Here is a 22,669-nt window from a genome sequence, read left to right as displayed (position 1 = left end):
TCATGCCTAATGCCTCAGAACCGTCTGGTGGCTCCATCAGGAATAATTTCCTCTGATAGAAACGGTATTGCTTTACTTGTGGTATGGGCTGAAATGTTTGGTGATCCTGCAGTGTATGCTATTATAATTGTGCTCAGTTTTCTGAGGTCTGTCCACCAGGGCCTTCATCAACAATGGCAGGATGCCTGTTTTGATCAATATGTACACATTCCAGCTATAAATTCCCTCAAAATGCTTGGGCGGATGCCCACGATTTATTTATTTCCATTTGCAATTAGGTTTGGAGAGTTATGCTAATAGACTCACTGGGAAAAGACAGAAAGAAACCTTGCAGGAAAAAAGCTAAACCAGAAAAGAAAAACATTTATCGTCTCTAAATTTAGAATAAATCCATCACTATGTTTCTTTTAGTTCAATTAACTTTGTCTTTCTGAATTCATCAAGTCTCCAAAGACATCTCATAGCCTGGAGAATTCCTCCCTTGGCCTGGGCTTTAAAAGTCCTTGTGTGAAGTACAGTCCACGTGACCGGGGAATCTGAGCATACTGGTCGTTCATTATTATGATGGCACTCGTGGGCGTGGGGAACGATAATGTCTGTATTTAATGGTATTTGTGGCTTGCCCCTGGCTTGCAATTACCTACAAAGTGTAGTGGCTGCATTGAGAGCGTGATTGCTGCAGCCTATTTTAAGAGGTATCCAACTGGCTTCTTGATGATAATTTGAGACCTAAAGCGTGTGTGTGTGTGTGTGTGTGTGTGTGTGTGTGTGTGTGTGTTACAGTGCTGTTTCTTCATTCCTCCTGAGCAGCACGAGGAAACTTCGAGGGAATTGAACAATGCAAATAATACATTTCCGCAGCATTGAACTTGCTCAGCCAGCTGAATATTCCTGATAAAACCAGCAACTGGCTGTCTGGAACCCACCCCTTAGGCCAGAGAAGACCAGTGTGTGGAGAACGTGCGGAGTTTGCATGTGGCCAGGACAGTGTGAGGCTGTGCCGGAGGCTCTGGTCTCTGGAGAGCTTTAGTGTCCACAGAGCTTAGAGTCTGTCAGGAGCTGCTGAGGAGGAAACCATTTTGTATGCATTTGTCCATGGTGAGTGAGGCAGCAGCTGGCACCTTTTTATACTCTTTAAAAAAATCACTGCACAGCTTGAACAACAAAGCAGGGTTACCCCCTCACTGACAGTTGAAATACTTACGGTGCATGTACATAAGGTTGGCTGTGAACAAGAGAGTGTGCAATGCAGGACTTCAGGTGCTTGCTGCTGTGCAAAGGGCAAGAGAGAGAGAAGAGCAGCCCAAACTCACACACATATATAAAGCTCAATCCTAAGAACCTTTATTTCTTTTGAATGGTGCAGTAGGAAGTTTATGGCCATTGTGTCTGATGTTTCACTTTAACAGTTTTAATTATTTTATGTCCAGTTAGAATGGGAATTAATTAAAATGTCTGCCCATTATTAACAGTTCATATGTTACAAAGAACTTTGGTGGGTTATACATTTTAATATGTAATCACTGTAGATCAATTAGAAATCAGGAATAAGCAAAATAAAATGGTATAAATATCTAATAATTATGTTGGCCTTATTACATGCTAAGCAGTATTATAAATGACTAGAGGCCCGGTGCATGAAAATTATGCAGTGGAGGGGGTGTGTGTCCTTCAACCCGGCCTGCCCCCTCTCACAGTTTGGGAGCCCTCAGGGGCGGGAATTAACCCGGTGATCAGGGGAAGGAGACACCCCCATCACACCTCTGCTGCTGCCACTGCTGGCAGTACAAGCCTTGGCCGGCCCTGGTTACCTGAGCCTCGGGTGGCCCTAAGCAGCTGGGCAGCCGCCATCTAAGGCTCTCCTGCACCTCAGGCCCACCCTGGGCGGCTGGGCAGTCGACATCCAAGGCTTGCCTGCGCCTTGGTCTGGCCCTGGGTGGCTGGGGGCTGAGGGCGGGTCCGGCTGCACCACGCACCTGCCACCCCCCAGCGGGGCTGAAAGGACTGGGGGCCTCTGGTGGGGGACTGGGTGCCGCCATCTTGTGGCTATGGGCGCCACCATCTTTGTGACAGTGTGATGGTCAATTTGCATATTCCCTCTTTATTAGATAGGATTTCTTACATTAGCTCACTCAATTCTCAAAGCAACTTTCTGAGGTAGATTTTTCCCTACCCCCATTCTACAGATAAGGAAATTGAGGCACAGAGAGGTTGAACACCTTTCCCCAAGTCGCAAAACAGTTTGGCTCCAATGTCTATTCTCCTCTCCACACTGTTGTATTTCTCTCTATAACTATTCCCAATACCCCTCCCTCGTGGATAACTTACAATCAACCTTAGTGGATAACATTCCATACCTTTTCTACTAATATTTGAAAAAATGAATATGCAGGCTGGGCAACACCAGGTTTACAGTTGTTTGTATGGAAAAAGGCCTGCAGGTTGTGATTATTATAGTAGCTTTATTAACTCAAAAGAATGTCACAGTGCAATGGTAAGCCTGCTTTGGCCCAGCCCTGTATGATTCACTTGTATACATACACTAGAAACCCGGTGCACAAAATTTGTGCACGGCGGGGGGTTGTCCCTCAGCCCAGCCTGTACCCTCTCCAATCTGGGACTCCTGGAGGGATGTCCGACTGCCCGTTTAGGCCCGATCCTGGTGGGATCGGGCCTAAACGGGCAGTCGGACATCCCTCTCACAATCCAGGACTGCTGGCTCCCAACTGCTTGCCTGCCTGCCTTCCTGATTGCCCCTAACCGCTTCTGCCTGCCAGCCTGATCACCCCCTAACCACTCCGCTGCCAGCCTGGTTGATGCTTAACTGCTCCCCTGCCAGCCTGTTTGCCCCCAACTTCCCTCCTCTGCCGGCCTGGTCACCCCTAACTGCCCTCTCCTGCAGGGTTGATCACCTCCAACTGCCCTCCCTTGCAAGCCTGGTCCCTCACAACTGCCCTCCCTTGCAGGCCAGGTGCCTCCCAACTGCCCTCTCCTGCTGGCCATCTTGTGGTGGCCATCTTGTGTCCACATGGGGGCAGGATTTTTGACCACATGGGGGCAGCTATATTGTGTGTTGCAGTGATGATCAATCTGTATATTACTCTTTTATTAGATAGGATAGAGGCCTGGTGCATGGGTGGGGGCCAGCTGGTTTGCCCTGAAGGGTGTCACAGATAAGGGTGGGGGTTCCCTTGGGGTGTGGGGCGGCCTGAGCAAGGGTCCTGTGGTGGTTTGCAGGCCGGCCACGCCCCCTGGCGACCCAAGCAGAGGCCCTGTATCTGGAATTTATTTTCCTTCTACAATTGAAACTTTGTAGCCTGGAGCGGAGCCAAGCCTGGGGCTCCGGCAGCCATTTCTGTGGCAGTTAATTCACCTTCTACAATTGAAACTTTGTAGCCTTAAGCAGGTGAGCCCTGCCAGGGTGTGCGGAAAGCTTTGCTTCTGGCCTGCTCTCTCAAGCTCCATTCTGCCGCCATTTGTTTGAATTTGTTTACCTTCTATAATTGAAACTTTGTAGCTTGAGTGGAGGCTTAGGCCTGCAACGGCTATGGAAAGCTTGGCTTCCTCTGTTACCAGGGAAACCTTGCTCTCTGGCTGTAGTCATCTTGGATTGGGGTTAATTTGCATACTCGCCCTGGTTGGCTGGTGGGCGTGGCTTGGCTGGTGGGCGTGGCTTATGTAGCGGAGTGATGGTTAATTTGCATATTACCATTTTATTAGAGAGGATAACTGTACTTTTTACAGATATCTTATTTATTTTCTACTATGACTCAAAATAGACACTTTCATATTTAAATAAAGAAACAAGCTTGAAGGGGCTGAGTAACTTCTCCAAAATCTGACAGCTTTGGTGGGAGAGAGAGAAACTTTTGTCCAGGTGTGCTCCCTCCATCCAAGGGCTCCTTTCCTCTGCCCGGAGCTGCCTCACTGCCTTTCAGTTTTGGTTTTGATGAAAGCACATTATTCGTGGATGTCGGATGTGCCCCTGGGTAGAAGGTGATTAGGTGATGGAGTGGATGCTCCCGATGCCCACCCAGCTCTGCCCTACCAGCTGGCACGCCTCTCCGCCAGCTGCTGCAGTGCTGGCTAATGACCGCCTCCAGCTGTCCTCTTCTCTAGAGAGTTGCCTCTGGTCACATCACCCATCTCCAGGTCGGCACCTAGGGAACCTCACTTGGGACAGGTAGAAAGCTCCGGTGTTGACAACATGAACACCCTCCGCACAACAAAAATCAGCACCCACACTGAGGCCAGAGCTGCTGCCTTTTGGAGCTCTGCAACAATTTTCATAGTTTTTAGCCATGCAGTTTGCCTTGAGTCAATAGTGATATTTTCTTCCAAAAAAAAAATCAAATGACTACCTTTTTCTAAGAGTTTTATTAAAATATTTCATTAAGGCGACTTATAGGGAGCAAGAAAGCCCTAAAAGCCATTTTAAACACATTTAATTCAGGGTCATTTCTCATGTTTCCATATTTCCAAGCTTTAATGCTTTTCTATTTCAAATTGATTACTTTCTACTCATTTTTAAAGCACATGTATTTTAGAATTATAACAGAAGAATAGCTATGAATAACTACCCTGCCTTCTTCTTCAATTTCACAGTGCCCCCATCTGCCTCCATCTCCTTTGCTGAAAATTTCCTTTTCTCCATCACCATAATTTCACAGTTAGCTCTCTCTTAGCAACTTGTACACCCAGCTGTTAAAGCACTCTCTATAGTAGCCATCTCACTGGGTCCTCTCTCCCGATGCAATACTTTCACTTCTGCCCCCACCTGTCCTCCTTTGAAGTCCTATGTAGGTTTAAAATCCAAAATTGTTGAAATGATTCTTGAATGTGGTTACCATCATCATTTTATGGCCAGAAAATTTTTGAGGAATATTGTAATTATTCAGGACTAGAGATTAATTTAATGGTGTTAGAATTTTTCTGTATTTCTGTCTCCATCCCCATGCCAGCTGCTTCATCACTTTTTGTTTATATTATTGCAAGAGCCTCTGAGCTGAGCCGCCTCCCTCCCTTCCCACCCCCATCAATCCATCCGCTTTAGGGCTGCCAAAGCAAACTTCCTAAACCTCCTTCTCCTCATGGCATGTCCATGCCCAGCAACTCTCCCCTGGCTCCTAGTGCTTGTGGAAGACCATCCTGAAAACTCATCAGACCAATCTGGCACAGGACCTGCATGTGAGTACAAATAAGGTCTCTGGCTCACCCCTCTTCTCTTCCCACAGAAAACAGAGACACTCAGGCAGCAGAATTCCCTCCCAGCTCTGAGTGTCTTGTCAGTACCATTGCTGGTCGTCTTCATCCCACCACAAGGGGCCAAGTGGGCATGTGTGTGAACATCCAGCCTACAGTCAAGTTCTGTCCATAATCCTCCAGCTTCTACCTACAAACAGACACTCCCTGACCACTCTTGGATATAGGGTGTCCACCAACGTTTCTTGATTACATTAAAACGATAGTATACAATGCGATTGGTTGGATGTTTTTTAAGTCGCTTTTTATTGTTTGCAAAGACATTGGAGTTTTTGTCTGGTAGGGTTTCTCACAGTCTGGACTTCACTGAGTGGACCCCCATGATGTCACTGAAGATGTTGTTCTGTCCCTTGTATTTCCTCATTGCTGAGTATGGAAACTTGCTCAGAGTTGGGTTTGATATTTTTGACAAAACTGCTTCACTAGCGAACTTCCCAGATCTCAGTGGCTCAGTGAGACTAACACTATTACTTGCTCACAGAGTTTGCAGGTTAGCTCTTCTTTACTCCAAGCTACGGGTTGTGTTCAGGTCTTCTTTCTCTGTCTTCGCATTCTAGGACTCAAGGTGAGAAAGCAGAAGTTACCTAGTGCTTGCCATTTCCTTGGTTGAGGACAGAGCTCAGAGAGGGCAGAGCCAACCCACACATTTGGTTGGAGGTGGCCTGGTTTGCTCACATTCCAGTGTTCAAAGGCAGTCTCATGGGGAGGTTTCAAGTCAGTGGGGCAGGACAGGAATCACAAGTGCGGAGAGGAAATGAATAATTATGAACAATGGATGTTACATGGTTTGTTTTGTTTTATTTTTATTTGCCTTTAATGATGTTAGCATCATTAACTCATAAAGGCTACAAAATGGTACTGTTTTAATTCTATCACCTTTCACTCTTAGTGAGCTGAAATCTATCTATATATATAAAAGTCTAAGCGACCAAATGACAGAACAACTGGTCGATCAGTCGCTATGATGTGCACTGACCACCAGGGGGCAGATGCTCAGTGCGGGAGCTTCCCCCTGGTGATCAGTGCGCTCCCACAATGGGAGTGCCGCTCAGCTGACCAACCCATCCAGGCAGCCCACCAGCCTGGCAGCAGCCACTCCCTCCCTCAGTAGTCCTGTAGGTCCAATCTCTGAAGAATGGGCCAGGCACTGATGGACTGGCATCACCGGCACAATCCCAACAGTGCCACTGGAAGTTGGCCTCAGGCACCATGGCCACTTTCCCTTCCTTGATGCTCCACAAGGAAGAAACGATATAAAAGCGGCCACTAGGTAGCTTCTGACAACTGGCGCGAACGTCAGCGGGATGGATTCAGATCCCAGGCTGGCAAGGGCGTCCCACCACCCTCCCACCAGTGGGGCCAGGATGAGTGAGATCGCATCCTGGCCCCACTCACCCCCTTCAGGATGGGCTCCAGATGCAGGGCTCATGGCTGGTGAGCACTGCTGCAGCGGTGTGAGCCTCTCCTGATCAGGACTGACTGGGTGCGAGCCCGCAGCAGGTGGGCTGGGATGAGCGGGAGCGGCAGGCGGAGCAGCAGGCAGCATTGGACTGCCAGTTTCAGCCCAATCCCCATAGGCCATGCTGAGGGACCCCATCCATGCACGAATTTGTGCACCAGGCCTCTAGTATTATATAGAGAGGAACTTTTCCTTTTTATTTATGTTAAGGTATAGTTTGTAAAGAATGGCAATGCTTTCTCTTTAATTGCTTATTTAAAAATTAAAATTTGTTTCCAATTATCTTTTTAAATTTATTTTTACTACTGAAAGTATTATAGATGTCCCATATTCCCCTACCCACTGACCTCCTTACCCCATAAAGTGATCCATGAGTACTTTGAAGTAGGGGGGTAATCATTGTGAACTCATGGATTTGCACATATTTGACCCATTTCAATCTATCACAGTTATCTTTATCAATGTTATCATTATTAAATGAGCACATGGTTGAACATTGGGAACCTATTCAAATTCTTGAGTCCTTTGGACACAACACTAATGGTCTCACACACTTCCTTTGCTTTTTGGTGTAAGGTATTTTAGATCCATCTTGTTCATTTTCTGCCCAAGACCTGAAATCTGACATTCCTTTAAGACACTCTAGTTCTTTTTTAGTGGAAAATGGTATTTAGAGTCTATAATCTTGGCACTAGAGTGTAATTGCTACTGGGTTACTCACTATTCCTAGGCCTTTTCAGTGTACAGAGTTAAAAAAAAATTATTTTGGTTTTAGATTAAATACATTGTGAGTTCATATTATGCTTCCAGTTGAGAACAGAGCTCAGAGAGGGCAGAGCCAACATAGGGTTTGCACCTAATTCCATATATACACAAATCTGATCCTGATTCAAACAGTTTATATATAACTAGAGGCCTGGTGCACGAAATTCGTGAATGGGGGGGGGCATATCCTCAGCCCAGCCTGCACCCTCTTCAATCTGGGACTCCTCAGGGGATGTCCGACTGCCAGTTTAGGCCTGATCCTTCCTGCTGGACATCCCTCTCACAATCTGGACAGCTGGCTCCTAATTGCTCACCTGCCTGCCTGCCTGATCACCCCTAACTGACCCCCCGCTGGCCTGATCTTCCCCAACTGCCCCTCCACCAGCCTGGTTGCCCCTAATTGTTCCCCCCGCTGGCCTGGTCACCCCTTACTGCCCCCCTGCTGGCCTGGTTTTCCCCAACTGCTCCCCTCTGCCAGCCTGGTTGCCCCTAACTGCCCCCCTGCCAGCCTGGTTACCCTTCACTGCCCCTCCTGCCAGCCTGGTAATCCCCAATTGCCCCCCTTCCAGCCTTGTCACCCCCAACTATCCCCCCCCCCCCCGCAGGCCTGGTCACCCACACAGCCTGCTGTTCAGTTGTTTGGTTGTCCCTCACTAACCCCCCTGCCAACCTTGTCGCCCCTTGCAGCCTGTGTTTGGTTGTCTGTCTGGTTGTTTCAGTTGTGATGGCCCCTGGCTTTTTATATATTAGGATATGACAACCAGCCATATTATAAGTAAACAATGAAAGCAATTTGATGATATCAAGAAATTATTACTAATTTTTAGGTGTGAGAATCCTATATAATGAAAGGCTAATATGCAAATCGACCAAATGGCAGAATGACTGGTCATTATGACGTGCACTGACCACCAGGGGACAGATGCTCAACTCAGGAGGAGTGCCACTCAGCCAGAAGCCAGGCTAACGACTGGTGAGTGCAGCAGCGGTGGTGGGCACTAAGGATGTTTAACTGCCGGCTATCAGTCAGACATGCCCTAAGGGCTCCCAGACTGCAAGAGGGTGCAGGCTGGGCTGAGGACCACCCCACTCCCCGAGTGCACAATTTTCGTGCACCAGGCCTCTAGTGTTATTATAAACATATTTCTAAAATAATTTCATTTCTTCTAGAGATACAGACATACTGAAATATTTATAATGGAAATTCCATGGTATGTGGGATTTGCTTCAAGAGCATCCAAGGGTTGGGGGGAAGAAGTGGATGGTGTATACATGAAAGAGGCCATAAGTTGATAATTGTTGAATATGAGTGATGGGCACATGGGAACTCATTATTCTAGTCTCTACATTTTTATATGTGTGAAATTTTTAATTGTACATTTTTAAAAGGATGTTCTAGGAGAATACTTAATGAAACAGCACAATGTTCACATTATATAATTAAGTGAAAAGGTAGGTATGCTACTTTGAAAAATAAGCCCAAATTTGTAAAGAAAAAAAAAATATATATATATATACACACATATTTACATTTAAAAGACTGAAAGGACTACGCTAAATGATGAATGGTCCTCTTGGTATTACAGATTTTCATTTTAGTCTTTGTGTTTTTGTGTATATTCTAATTTTTTAATATGAACATATACTACTTTTATAACCAGATAAAAAGACAAGTGTTATTGACTAAGTGACTTTAAGGCAATGACTACATCTCCACTTCCTTGTTTGTATGCTTTTATGATAATGGATCCCCCATTTTCAAGCGATTCCAACTGCTGCTGCAGTGTGGCTGCCTGACAGCCGTGCTCTCTCCACTTCCTGTTGTTTCCTTCCAGCCACATTGGCCCTGCCGCGGGCGGGCCTTATCTTTCTTCCTCTGCTGGTTGCCCAGAGTCATGAAAGTCAGGGCCTTAACTCAGTCAGGGAGAGAATTCTACTTGCTCCTCTCTGCTCAGTGTTTCTTCTCTCTTCTTTGTCTGCTTTAAAATTTTTAAAGACTTTATTTTTTTTGAATAGTTTTAGTTTCACAGCAAAATCGAGAGGAAGGTATACAGGTTTCCAATGTACCCCTCGTCCCACACATGCACGGCCTCCCCTTATTCACATCCCTTACCCACCGGAGAGGCACATTTGTTAAAATGGATAAACTTACACTGAAACATCATTATCATCCACAGTGCATAGTTTATTTTAGGGTTTACTCTTGGTCTTGTGCATTCTATGAGCTTGGACAAAAGTATAATGACATGTAGCCATCATTATAGTTCCATGTGGAGCATTTCCACTGTCCTGAAAATCCCCTGTGCTTTGCCTCTTCAGCTTCCCACCCCCAGCCCCTGGCAACCACTGATCTTTTTCTGTCCCCACAGTTCTGCCTTTTCTAGAGTGCCATATAATTGGAATCATACAGAATAGCGCCTTTTTATGTTGGCTTCTTTCACTTAGTAATTTGCATTTACGTCTCCTCCATGTCTTTTCATGGTTTGATAAACTCATTTCCCTTTATCCCTGAATAATACTCCATTTTCTGGTTTACTTTTGTTCATCTCTAGTTTTATTCCTTATATCCGATCATTTTTATTAATAGTATTAATTATAACACATGGTATATCGCTTTTGCTAAATGCCAGGCATTTTATTATTTGACATACATTAACTTACCTTGCTTTCAAAACAACATTAGGATCTAAGAATGATTTTTAATCCAACATAGAGATTTCTACCCATGCTGAATGGACACAGATCAGAGAGAGTTTATGAAGCTTGCCCTGCCACACTCCAAGCAAGACAAACTCATGTATGGCTGGATCCAAAGTTCAGGGTTTCCCCATTCTGCACTGCTGCCTTATTTTAAAAAAAGAAAAGAAAAGAAGGGCGGTGGACCCTCTCAAATTGCCCTAAAGCAGAGATCTGCTACGCACTATAGAAGGTTTGAAAAGGGATTGTGTTGTATTTGTTTACTTATTCTGTGCCCTGTGTGTATATATTGCACACTAGCCCTATACACTTGCTCTTTTGTCACTGGCTTCATTCTAATAACAGTAGAATTCAAAATGCATAACAACAAAATTTCAGCTTAAACAGTCTTAGTAGGAAGTATGCAGAGAACTAACATCTAGGGGCGCCTTGTGCAGATGGGAGACGACCACCAGGGCCACTGAGAGCATATCCAGAGAGGAAAGAACCAGAAAGGGAAAGAATGACACCCCAGCGAGAAAGGAAGCTGCAGCCTGAAGCAGTGCCATCGCAGGGCTGCTAAAAGTGAGCAAAGGAGCTGAAGTGCAGCCTTTTCAAGGAAATGTCTGCACGTAACAGCAACATCCCGAGCAACGCCACCTTCGGCATAGTGTTATGAACATGTGCTCTTCCAAGTTGAAATAAAATAGAAAGTTTCTAAAACACAAATCATGTCATTTAGAAATTAAAACCAAAACTAAACAGTATTTTTCACGGCAGGCCTTCTGCCAACAAATTGGGAATAACTTTGGTGTTTCCCAATTCACCGCTTGGGAGCATCCACCCCTACCCACTCCTGCCCCTCTGATGACCGAGTCCTGCCATAGTCCAGGCACTGCATGACCAGCCACACTCAGCCCCTTACAGCCCACTCCCTTGGAGGGGTGGAGCCTGCTGGGCAAAGAATTTTTCTTGATACATCCTACCTCTTCTTCCTTCACAGACTATACAGTCATACTGTATCCAGTGGGAATCTGACAAACCATGTGATGTGGCTGAGTTCCCTTTTCTAGGGAGATATTTGCATTTTTACAGGAGTCTTGGGGAGAAAATTCCTTAAGCCAGAGGAAAGGGTTTAACCATGGAAACATCAGACGTTGGGAGAAGCTAAAACAGGTGGTATTTGTGGTAGCCATAGCCTCATGCACCCATCACATCACACCAGATATGAAACACTGACAAGTAGACTCAAACTCTTTAATATAGACAGTTTGGGACGCTGGTATCTGGGACATTTTTATTACATTGAAAGACCTGAGAGATGGATAGGGCAGTAGGATAAAGTGGGGAAAAGGAGAGAAAGAGGGTATTGACTAAAACAGTACAATATGGGAAGTACATAGAATGAATGACTACTACGTAGTGGGGGAATTTTTAGACTGAATGCATCCTGGAAGGTTTTCTCTTTCCACCCAAAGCTGGGAGAGTCCACGAACCTATCCCACCACAGCAGAGAAAGTGGGAAAAGACATTTTGCAGAACTTGTCCTCCTGAAGACACTAACTTTGCCTAAATCTCCGCAATGCCCCATAGAAGCAGAAGTAGCTGGACATAGGGAAACACACTTAAAATTCCGAACTGTGAACAAAGGCAGGCACATCCTGTGAAATTGGACTCAACTCATTGTAAAGACCTACTCACAGCGCGTGAACCGAGGAAGAACACCGGAAAACACAGACCAGCACGACACTCAGAAAAGGAGCAGGAGGCAATGCAAAATCGGACCTCAAACCAAACCCAGGACCTAATCGGACCTTGAAGGCAGTTTTGTCCAGTTACTTTTTAAATAGCAAATACTTACTGAGTCTTTAGTATGTATGTTCCTAGCACTATTCTGTTTTATACAGATTAATTCCATTTTACAACAACATTCTGAAGTAGATACTATTTTTATCCCTGCTCGATAGATAAGTTCTTTGGGATTAAGAAACAGGTAAGATAATTAAATTTGATCAGAGTTATCTAACTAGTTAGTGCAGAACCGGGGTTCAAACCCAGCGACTCTGGATTCAGATCCAGGGTTGGTGCTACCCTTCTGACTGTGGAAATCCCACCACACGGTCCTGCTTGGAGGCAACGGCAGTCTAAAGTTTCACAATTCTGCTCAAGTTCAACTCATATTCCATTTTTCAATTTTATCAACTGTGGAAGGCAGAGCCATATTCCAGCATTCTAAACCCCAAATATACAAGTATAGGCTGATTACATGCTCCTTCCCCTCCTTCCTGGCTATTTCCTTCCCTGACAGACACAGAATCTTTACTCCTCATCCAATCCCTTGTGTGAGTGCCCGTGAGTTTGCCTTTCCTTGTTCAATTCCCTTTGTCTATTTACATGGGACGTCAACATTACCATTCCTCCTGGGAATGCAAAGTCTATTTAGTTCTTTCATTACCTCTTCCTGGGACGTCTTCCTTTCTCTACTTTGCTCAAGACCAATGATGCATTTCTTGAGTACATTCCTATATAGTTCTCCTCTACAAAAGAGCCCCCCCACCCCGCCTCCCAGAAAACTAAATTCTTAAGCAATATTGAAAAGAGGCTGAAGATGTGGGGCCTAGGGCCTCCTTCAAATATCTGCAAGGCCAGGACCTTTCTAACAGGAAACATCAGAGGCACACCAAGGATATTATTCTCTGTCATTTATAGCTTGCTGTGCATTTAGTGAATTACGGATAATTCATTTCATTGTTCTGGTTCAATAACTCTCAGTTTTTCCTTTTATTGTTTTCATTGAGTTCCAGGGAAAGGAGCACCTTCAGATATTACAAAGGAGGGGTATTTGAGTTGGTCTGATCACCCTTTCCCCTTTGCTCCCCTCACCAATGTTGTTTGCAATAAAAATTCTGGTGCCCAGAGCACGCAGAGAGCACAAGGTATAGCACTCTTGCCCCTGGAGCGGTGCCTGAACAAGACTTGTTCCTAATTACTGCCTTGCATTTATCGCTTACTCTGCCTGGGGGCCCGGCCAGTGTTGCTCAGTGGTTGAGCTTCTGTCAGGATGACTAGCATTATTAATCGTTTTCTTATCAAGTAGCACAAATTCTCCCCAATTACTCTCCTTTTAAAAAATGTTTATTTTTGTTAGTTCATTGCTCCATGTAAAGTTCAGAAATATTTTATTATGTTCCATCGACCTATAAACCAGGAGCTCATGGTTGGATTCCTGGTCAGGGCACATGCCCAGATTGGGACTCGATCCCCAGTAGGAGGTGTGCAGGAAGCAGGCGATCAATGATTTCCTCATCATTGATGTTTCTATCTTTCTCTCCCTCTCCCTTCCTTTCTGAAATAAATGAATGAATGAATGAATGAATGAATGAATAAAAGATAGAGTGGGACAGGCCCTATTACTCATTCTGAACCACTTTCACATTCATGCAGATTCTTGGGCTGCATACCTTCTGACACATCCCCTCCCTGACTCCCACCCCTTACACACACACACACACACACACACACACACACACACACACACACACTAGGGAGTCCACATCGTGAACAAAAGGCCTCTGGAGATTGCTCTGCAGGGTGTCATATTTGGGAAAAACTGGCTGAAGGTTAAAGGGTCTTCTGAAGGACTAAGGGTCTTATACAGGGAAGGGTTAGGTGGGAGGGACTTGAAGGATTTGTTCTTCTGCGCCGCCCCCCCCCCTGCCCCCGCCTCCACCACATATTATAAATTTTGTTCACCCAAAAGATAAGTTGAAGTCCTAACCCCACCGGAACCTGTGCATGTGAAATTAGGTCTTTGGAGAAGTCATCAAGTTAAGATGAGGTCACAGTGCAGTAGGGTGAACCCTGATCCAGTGTGACTTGTCATATAAGAAGAGATGCACAGACACACATAGAGGGAAGAGGATGTGAAGACACAGGGGGAGAGTGCCATGTGACAACAAAGGCAGAGAAAGGAGTGATGAGTCTGTAAGGCAGGAACCCCAAGAATTGCTGACAAATGCCAGAAGCTCGAAGAAGCAAGGAAGGAGTCTCCTCTACAGGTTGAAGAGGGAGAACTCTGACAACAGCTCTAGACTCCAGAACTGTGAGACAATGAATGCCTGTTGTTTTAAGCCACCCAGTTTGTGGTACTTTATGGCAGCCCTCGCAAACTAACATCCCCCACCCACAAGCAAATTCAGCCTCCTGACTCCTCAGTCACAAAGTGCAGGCAGGCAGTCACCTCTTCTATGCCTTCCTAATGCCAACCTTGCCTGGGAGTTGGCACTATAGCTTATCTTCATCGCTGCCTCATCCCAGGTCTGATCCCTGGAGCATGGCGGCCACAACCTTGGGTTGTAGGAAGATCTTTCAGAAAAAGATGAGCAGAAGGTGGACTTACTTGGGCACTGTCAGGATTAAACCAAAGGCCCATCAGCTGTAAAGGGGAACAGAAGAGAAACTAAGTTAAGCTCTGACTTCAATCCTGAATTGTTTCTCTGGAGCTAGAGAAATGGGCTTTTGATCAGAGAGAGGCAGGGCCCCGCCAGAGTGTCGCATGTCTGAGAGTCGCCCTGTGGTCTGAGTCCTCATTATGTTGGAGTCTGCACTTCCTCCAAGGACACCTGCAATTTGTCACAGAGGTCCCTGACTTTCTGTCAGAGGGAGAAAAGGAACAAAAGCGGGATGGAGACTACAGCAGGCTCTTTTAACCTTCTCCAGGTCCAAGCAAACTGTAAACATGAAAGGGAATTCTTGGAGGTGAAATGATCACCATGATCTTTCCAGAATGCCTGTGGTCTGTCTCATTGCACTCCACTCTCTGACACTCTTACTTTTGGAGTCTGTAGCTGTACAGTGTCCTGGAAATAATAACAGTCATGAAAACTATCATTTATCAAGTGCCATACAGTGTGTATCTATTATTTTATATCCTCAGAATAACTGCACAGCACACACAATCCCCACATTATAGGTAGGCTCGGAGGGACTACAGAATTTGCTTGTGTTCACAGAGCTGTGGGTGGCTGAACCAGCAACCAAGTCCAGATGAGACTGTTTTCCCTCTAGTTGGTCCAACTGTCAAAAGACAAACACACCTTGGGCTAGGCTTGAACAACAGAATTCTCTGGTAGTCACTTTGTCCTCGAGTTAGGATAGCTACCTGCAGGCTTAGCCCCTTCTTTATAGCTCTCCTGGCCATTCTCAGGTCTCTGAGTTTCCTTTTGAAGTATGTACATGGAAACAAAAATAAATAAATAAAGTAAGCATATTAAAACTCTCCCAGGTCAAGCAGAAAGAACAGAAGGTACCCTGATTGCTTTATGATGTTGGGATAGATAGCTGCACTTCATTAAAACCTAATTTGCATTTTATTGTGAAAACCTTCGTTACATTTGTGGTATCATCTCCACACAGATTGCCTGAAGCATTTCTGCAGACCAAATGTCCCAACTTTAGGGGAGCAGAAAAGTGGAAATGACCCAAGCCCCATTAGGCACCTAGGTGTACCCCACGCCTTTAATACTTAAGGGCCTTGGGTTAAGGAGAAAGTTTGCCTTTGGCATATGTAGTCCTAACCTGTGAACCTGGTTAGCAAGTAAGCATAATTGTAAGCTTTGTTTTCAGATAAGAGAGAGGAGGCCAAACCAAGGGGATTAGGTAAACAGTATTATTTAATCTTACAAGTGGGTGTTCAAGACTTCTTATACAAAGGTTACTTGTAGAGATGACACCAATGGGTGGCCTCTGTCTCCTCAAGGCTGTAACTGTTGATAGCATGTACCTTTGCTATGATGTGATGAAGATTACACATTCACTGTGTGTGGTCTTTTCCCAAAAGACGCATAATCCCAATCTAGTCATGTAAAAGATACCAGATAAACTGCAGTTGAGGGACATTCTATAAAATAGCCAATCAGTATTCCCCAAACTGTCAAGACCATCAAAGGCAAGGAAAGCCTGAGAAATTGACAAAGTCTAGAGAAGCTTAAAGAAACATGACTATATTTAATGTAGTGTCTAATGTAGATGGGGTCCTGGCTGTGGGGTGGGAAGGACATTAGGTGAAAGGAAGGCAATCAGAATACAGTATGAAATACAGTTAATAATAATGTATCAACATTGGCTTATTAGTTGTAACAAATGCACCATACTAATGTAAGATGTTAACAGTAGAGAAAACTGGGTGTGTGATATTTAGGAACTCTTTTGTAAGTCAAAAAACTATTATGAAATATAAAGTTTAATTATTAAAGATGGGCATTAGATTTGAACAGCTATTTAGCCAAAGAAGACATACAAAAGACTAATAAGCATATGGAAAGATCCTCAACATCTTTAGTCAGTAGGAAATGCAAATTAAAACCACAATAGGATACCACTATACATCCACTAGAAAGGCTAACATTATAAAGACTGACCAAAAAAAGTGTTGGCAAGGATGTGGAGGAATTGGAATTTTTATACACTTCCCGTGGAAATGAAAAAATGATACAACTACTTTGGAAAACAGTTTGGCAATTTCATGTTATATATATACTAGAGGCCTGGTGCATGAAATTCATGCATGGGGGGGGGTCCCCTCAGCCCAGCCTGCACCCTCTCCAATCCGGGACCCCTTGGGGGATGTCTGACTGCCGGTTTAGGCCCGATCCCCAGGAATCAGGCCTAAATCGTCAGTTGGACATCCCTCTCATAATCTGGGACCGCTGGCTCCTAACTGCTCACCTGCCTGCCTGCCTGATCACCCCCAACTGCCCCCCTGCCGGCCTGGTTGCTCCCAATTGCCTCCCTGCTGGCCTGGTTGCCCCTCATGGCCCCCCTGCCAGCCTGGTTGCCCCCAACTGTGCCCTCTGCTGACCTGGTCGCCCCTCACTGCCCCCTTGGCCGGCCTGGTTGCCCCTCACTAACCTCCTTGCTGGCCTGGTCTCCCCACGCAGCCTGCTGTTTGGTTGTTACTGTGAGGGCAACCTGACAAATTTGCATATTACCCTTTTATTAGTATAGATATACACTATTATATGACACAATCATTCTACTCCTAGGCATTTATCCAAGAGAAATTAGAACATATATTCACATAAAGACTTGTATATTTTGTATGGATGCTTATAAATGCTTTATTTGTAATAACCCCAAACTGGAAACAACCCAAATATCTGTCAATAGTGAATGAACAAATCATGATATTTCCATATAATGGAATGTTAATTACCAATGAAAAGAAACAAACTACAGCAACACTATGGACAAATCTCAGAAACATTAAGCTTAGCTAGACCCAAGAGAGTACATTCTGTATTATAACACTTACAAGAAATTTTAACAAATCTCAAGGAAGAGAAAGCAGATAGGCAGTTACCCAGGACACAGGAACAGGCATTGACTGCAAAGGCTCAGGAGGGGACTTTTTGGACAAATGAAATATTCTACATCTTGATTGTGGTGATTACATGGGGCATGCATTTGTTAATACTCAGCAAACTACATTTACAATGGGGCATTTTATCTTACATAAATATACTTAAAATTGTTTTTTAATAGAGAGATTGGTAGCAGGGATACTGAGGATGGTTCTCTGAGATTCTTTAGGGATGAGAAGGTGTCTTCTCTGGCTCTGTGGCCCTTCCACCATCTCATCTCATTCCTACCATGCCCACCACCACCCCAGGGAATGAGGGAGCCGTTGGACATTTGACCTTTTTAGATTAAGGGTTCCTGCTTGTCAGATGATTTTCAAAAGGCAGAAAGATCGATGGGCTAATCAATGCTAACAGGACTCAAAGAGATCCTATAGTGTTCCTGAGAGAGAGAGGAGGAAGGGGCCATGCCTTTCTCAGTTCTTCATGACTCTCAGAAGACCCCAATATCTAAGGAGAGCGCAGAGATTAACCAAGACTACACACTACCAAACAGGAGCTGTAGAGCTTCCTGGGTGGGGGGCCAGAAGGACTCACAGCTCTCCCGCTGTGGTAAGGTAGTGCTCTGGGAGGGGACTAGCATGAAACAAACATGGTCTCAGGAAACCACACACCCACCTTACACGGAGACTCCATAGCAGCAGGTGAGGTGGGAATCAAGCTGCACAGGACCGGGAAGGGGTCTTCCTCCCACGGCTGATGCTCCCAGGCAGGCACACAAAGAGGACTTCGCTCCTCCCTGCTATGATGGAGTTTGTAGGTGGGGTAGACAGTGTTAGTTCAGAGAGAGAGAGAGAGAGCTTGGCAATCTGAACAGTGAGCAGCTAATAATGTTGAATTTTGACAGAATGTTCAACAGAGAGAGTCTAAGCCTTTAATAACCAGATTGGATTACAAAAATCTGCAGACCAGACTAAGACTTAAACAACAATAGGCCTCAAGGTATGTATGCTCTGGGTAGACTGGAAAATTCAAAGAAGTTTTGAGACCATAGCCAGATTCATTAAAAAAAAAATACTTGCATTGGTATACTCAATCCAACTGTTTTATTTATATCTGAATAATATTTTTTATAATACACTGCTTTGTACCCTCCCATTTTCACTGGGCTGTATATCAGGAACGTTTGTTCTTGTCACTAGATAGTCTTCTGCAACATAATTTTTAATGTCTATGCAGCATTCCATCATATAAATGTACATATTTTACTGAACTAGCAGCTTATTGGTGGACATTAAGGTTCTTCCAGTTTTTCAGTGTTATAAATAAATTTGATGAAGATTCTTACACATATATCTTTTCACACATCTCTGATTATTTCCACAAGCTAAATTCACAGTTAAGGGATTGCTGGGACATAGGGTAGTCACATTTTAAGGTTTTTAACACCCTTCAGAAGGTTTGTCTCAATTTACACTTCTACTAGAAATCAACAGGTTTTTAAAGGCTAATTTTCTATTTCCCTATGCCTCTGTTATGGCTCAACAATGATCTGAACTGGATGGTCATGAACCCATCTCCCTTCCACTGTTACGTCAAGGTTAGGGCGAATTTGGTGCTGATAAATTTAGCAGTGTTGGAGTTTATGCTCAGTTTAGCCACAAAAATGGCTGTGTCCATGTTACAGTAATGGAGTCACTAGTAATAGTAATGGAGTTGACCTTCACTGAAAGATTATTATATGGCAGGCAGCCTACATAGTGCTTTACAGGTATTAACAGTTCTATGAGGTATGTACTAGATATTGTAATTAGCTAATTCTTAATAATAGGAAAGGAATAAAGGGAAGGCTAAACATTATAGGCACCTTCCCTGCAAATCACTGGGGCAAGAGGACTGGACAAAGTGAAGATAGACACATGCCCAGTGAAGTTGAGATGACTAGGGAAGGTGCTTTCTCTCAGTTACACTTGGGAACAGAGGTCATTGGACAGAATGGATGTGGCCACTGCAAGTGTGGATATATAATCCCCTAAACAAAGGAGTTGCTCTTGGCTCTCTTGGGACTCTGGGTTTGTGGGGGCTCTTTGCTCCCGTTTCCCTGCATTTGCCCACATAGCCCATGGCCATGTGGACCCTACACACAAAGGACTAACGGACATGTAGCTAGCCTGATGCTGAGCTGGACCCAGCTTCAACATGGAAAGGAAACTCTGGACATTGGCTTTACTGAAACCCCAGCTACACTTCTTCTATGACTGGACTAAGGGAAATGGGACTTTGGAAGCTGTAATTCCATGGAAATAAAACTTTCCACCACATCTCATCCACCCATGGGGGCTTCCAGAAATGCTTATTCCAGCGGTACCCCAAGGACCCCACTTCCAAAGATAACACTATTATTCTCCCCATTTTGAGGAAGAGGAAACTGTCATTAAAGTTTAGTGCCTTGATCAAGGTGGTTTCTCCATGTTCACACGTACCATCTTAACCTTCATAGTTTTAGTACTTCTGCACATGGTATTTCTTTTCACTTTCATCGGACCTTAAAGAGTCAATTTTCTCTTACAGATTACACACTGACTCATAGAGAATCCTTTGCTCTAAATGTGACATATGGTGCTTGGTGAGTCTTGGGGTTCTCTATGGGAAAATCCTATAGACTCTGCTCCTCACTTCATCTTGAAAATGGGAACACATTACCAGTTCCCAAGCACAGTGTTGTGAGCTATCATCCCAGTTAGTTGCAGCATTTGCCACAGGTTTTTTTGTTACAACTAAAAACGTTCTTCAGTTTGTAAATGAGGTACTTTTCATGGAATAGTGGAGTGACTGTAAGGTCATCCTGTGCTAAGGTCACTCCCACTCCCACACTTTCTCCTACACACTTTTAGAGAGAGACAAAGAGGAGAGGAAGAGAAGCAGCCTGCTGTCTGTCCAATTTCTGCTCCCCATCTCTGCGCACCCCCGCTCACTCCGGCAGTGGGGGGCACGTATCTATCCAGGTTTCTTCAGGAAAAGCATTGGAGCCACAGCTCCAAAATGAATGAATAAAAAGAGGCCAACAATGAGATTGACTGAAGAGTGGGAAAGGCATTTTTGTCTGAAAACAACAGGAAAATAATTTAAACATTTTTATTCTTTCTTCTTTCCTTAATTAGCATCAAGAAACCAAATTCAATTCCCTGCCCAAAACAAAAACAAATGACAAGATATGTGTGCACAGCTAGGACAGACATTGAAAGCACCATGTTCACGCTTGTTTATGCTTGAGCATGTCGAAGGCTATCAAGATGGCCATGAGAAGAATGGGACTTCAAAAAAACCTTTGTTGTTAAAGGAATGTTTTCTCACCAATGAACAGCTTGTCAAGGTCAGATAAGAAGCATGAAAATCATTTAAACAATGCTTCTGTGTTTGTTTATTCAGAGAGTTGTTCTTAACTCATTTGCCTGTAACTTCCAGAAGGAGATGGCCTTCCCTGGCCCATTGGCTGGTTGGAAAAAGTCTGCTCTTAGTGTGGAGTTGACTATCCCTTTGTTAATTTTTGCAGCTAGGTCATCAATGCTCTTGCTTGCCAATGAGCACTTAGGGTCACTGTCTGCTAATGAGGTCAAAGCAGTGGACTATACATCTAACTAGGACAGGTAACTCATTGTAGTTCATAGTTACATCTGGATGCCTAATCCCAGAGAGACATCCTTGAATTTAATGCCTATGTTCAGGCCCAGCACAAGCCTAGCCTCTACTGGAGAAACAACTCAAAGCTGTGTCATTTCAGTGTACATGTTGGTGTATGAATCAGAAATCACTGTTATTATTCAAAGGATAAACATTTCCCTATCGAAGAGAAGCCTGATCAATAATATTCCCAGCTCTTCCTATTGTCTACATGCTACTCCTCTCTGCTTTTCCAGGCATCTTGGCCCAAATGACTTTTGTTGGAGATTAACATCAAAGGAGCATCCTCTCATTATGCAGCAATCTCTGATTTTGAGGTGTCTTTCAGGTGGGATGAGTTTTCTTCTGTGTTTTTTGTTTAGTTGTGGGTTTTTTTTGCTTTTTTTCTCTTAATAAAAGTCACATGTACACATTAGTTGATGTGGGAAGAATTCTGTAAAGGAACTATAACTGAATGATAAGGCAGCTTTTAGCCTTTATGTGATTTGATTAAATTATGGGCAGTCCTCTGATTAAATTCTATACTGTAGGATTATAACTATCTCCTCATGCTATTGTTTGTACCTGGTTGTTTATTTTAAAAACATTTTGGCTGTTTTTCTTGCATAAATGTAAATTTCTGTTGATGAATGTCCTCAGATGCTTTTCTACAAATCATAGTTCAGAATACATTCTTCTTTAGAGAATTGCTGCCATTAACTATTACTGTCCTTGCAATATAAGAAAGAGACTGTGGTGATTCTAGAAATTAAATATTTCAAAAAATGTGTAAATAGCAATATTTACCAATGAAAGTTATTATGCTGTTCACCTTAAATTTATACAGTGCTGTGTGTCAATTATATCTCAATAAAACTGGAAAAAAGATTTACACACAGAGTGATATTTATCACCTGGTGAGATGAAAATAAATTAATGAATTTGAGCAGACAGAACAGTTTATACTAACACCCAGTATCCATAATTATTAAATATCCCTAATACTCATAGTTGTAAAAAACTTCATTTCAAAATGGTGTGATAGGTAAGTGGATTTAAACTATTTTCATTTTTCTTGTTTTGTCTTGGTAGTAGCAAATTTTAACTATATTTATACTCTTAATAAGTCAAAGTGGTTGGACAGTGCGTTACATCTCACATTTCTACATACATTAGGAAAAAGTAACAGACATTTTCACGACTCTAACGCGGAGAAGAATAATTTTCAGTTCCAGTCCAATTATAAATTTCCAAAGATAGGAAGCCAAGAAAATAGAATGGGGAGAAAAAAAGGAGCAGCTAACATTTACGTCATTAACTTAGAAGAGCTCAGAGGGAAAAGGGTCTGTGTGAAGAAGGTGATCAACTCCTCCTTTATAATTGTGAGCCTCCCACAAGATCAATCGTGTATCTTACTGTCCCTGAGGGGAAGAATTAATCCACCCACCCTTTCTGGTGTGGGAAAAAGTGATCTGACTCCAGGAGCGGG

The sequence above is a fragment of the Cnephaeus nilssonii genome (assembly GCF_951640355.1).
Source record: "Cnephaeus nilssonii genome assembly, chromosome: 3".
NCBI classification, from domain to species: domain Eukaryota; kingdom Metazoa; phylum Chordata; class Mammalia; order Chiroptera; family Vespertilionidae; genus Cnephaeus; species Cnephaeus nilssonii.
The sequence above is the reverse complement of the archived record's forward strand: the minus strand, read 5'-3'. Positions refer to the sequence as shown.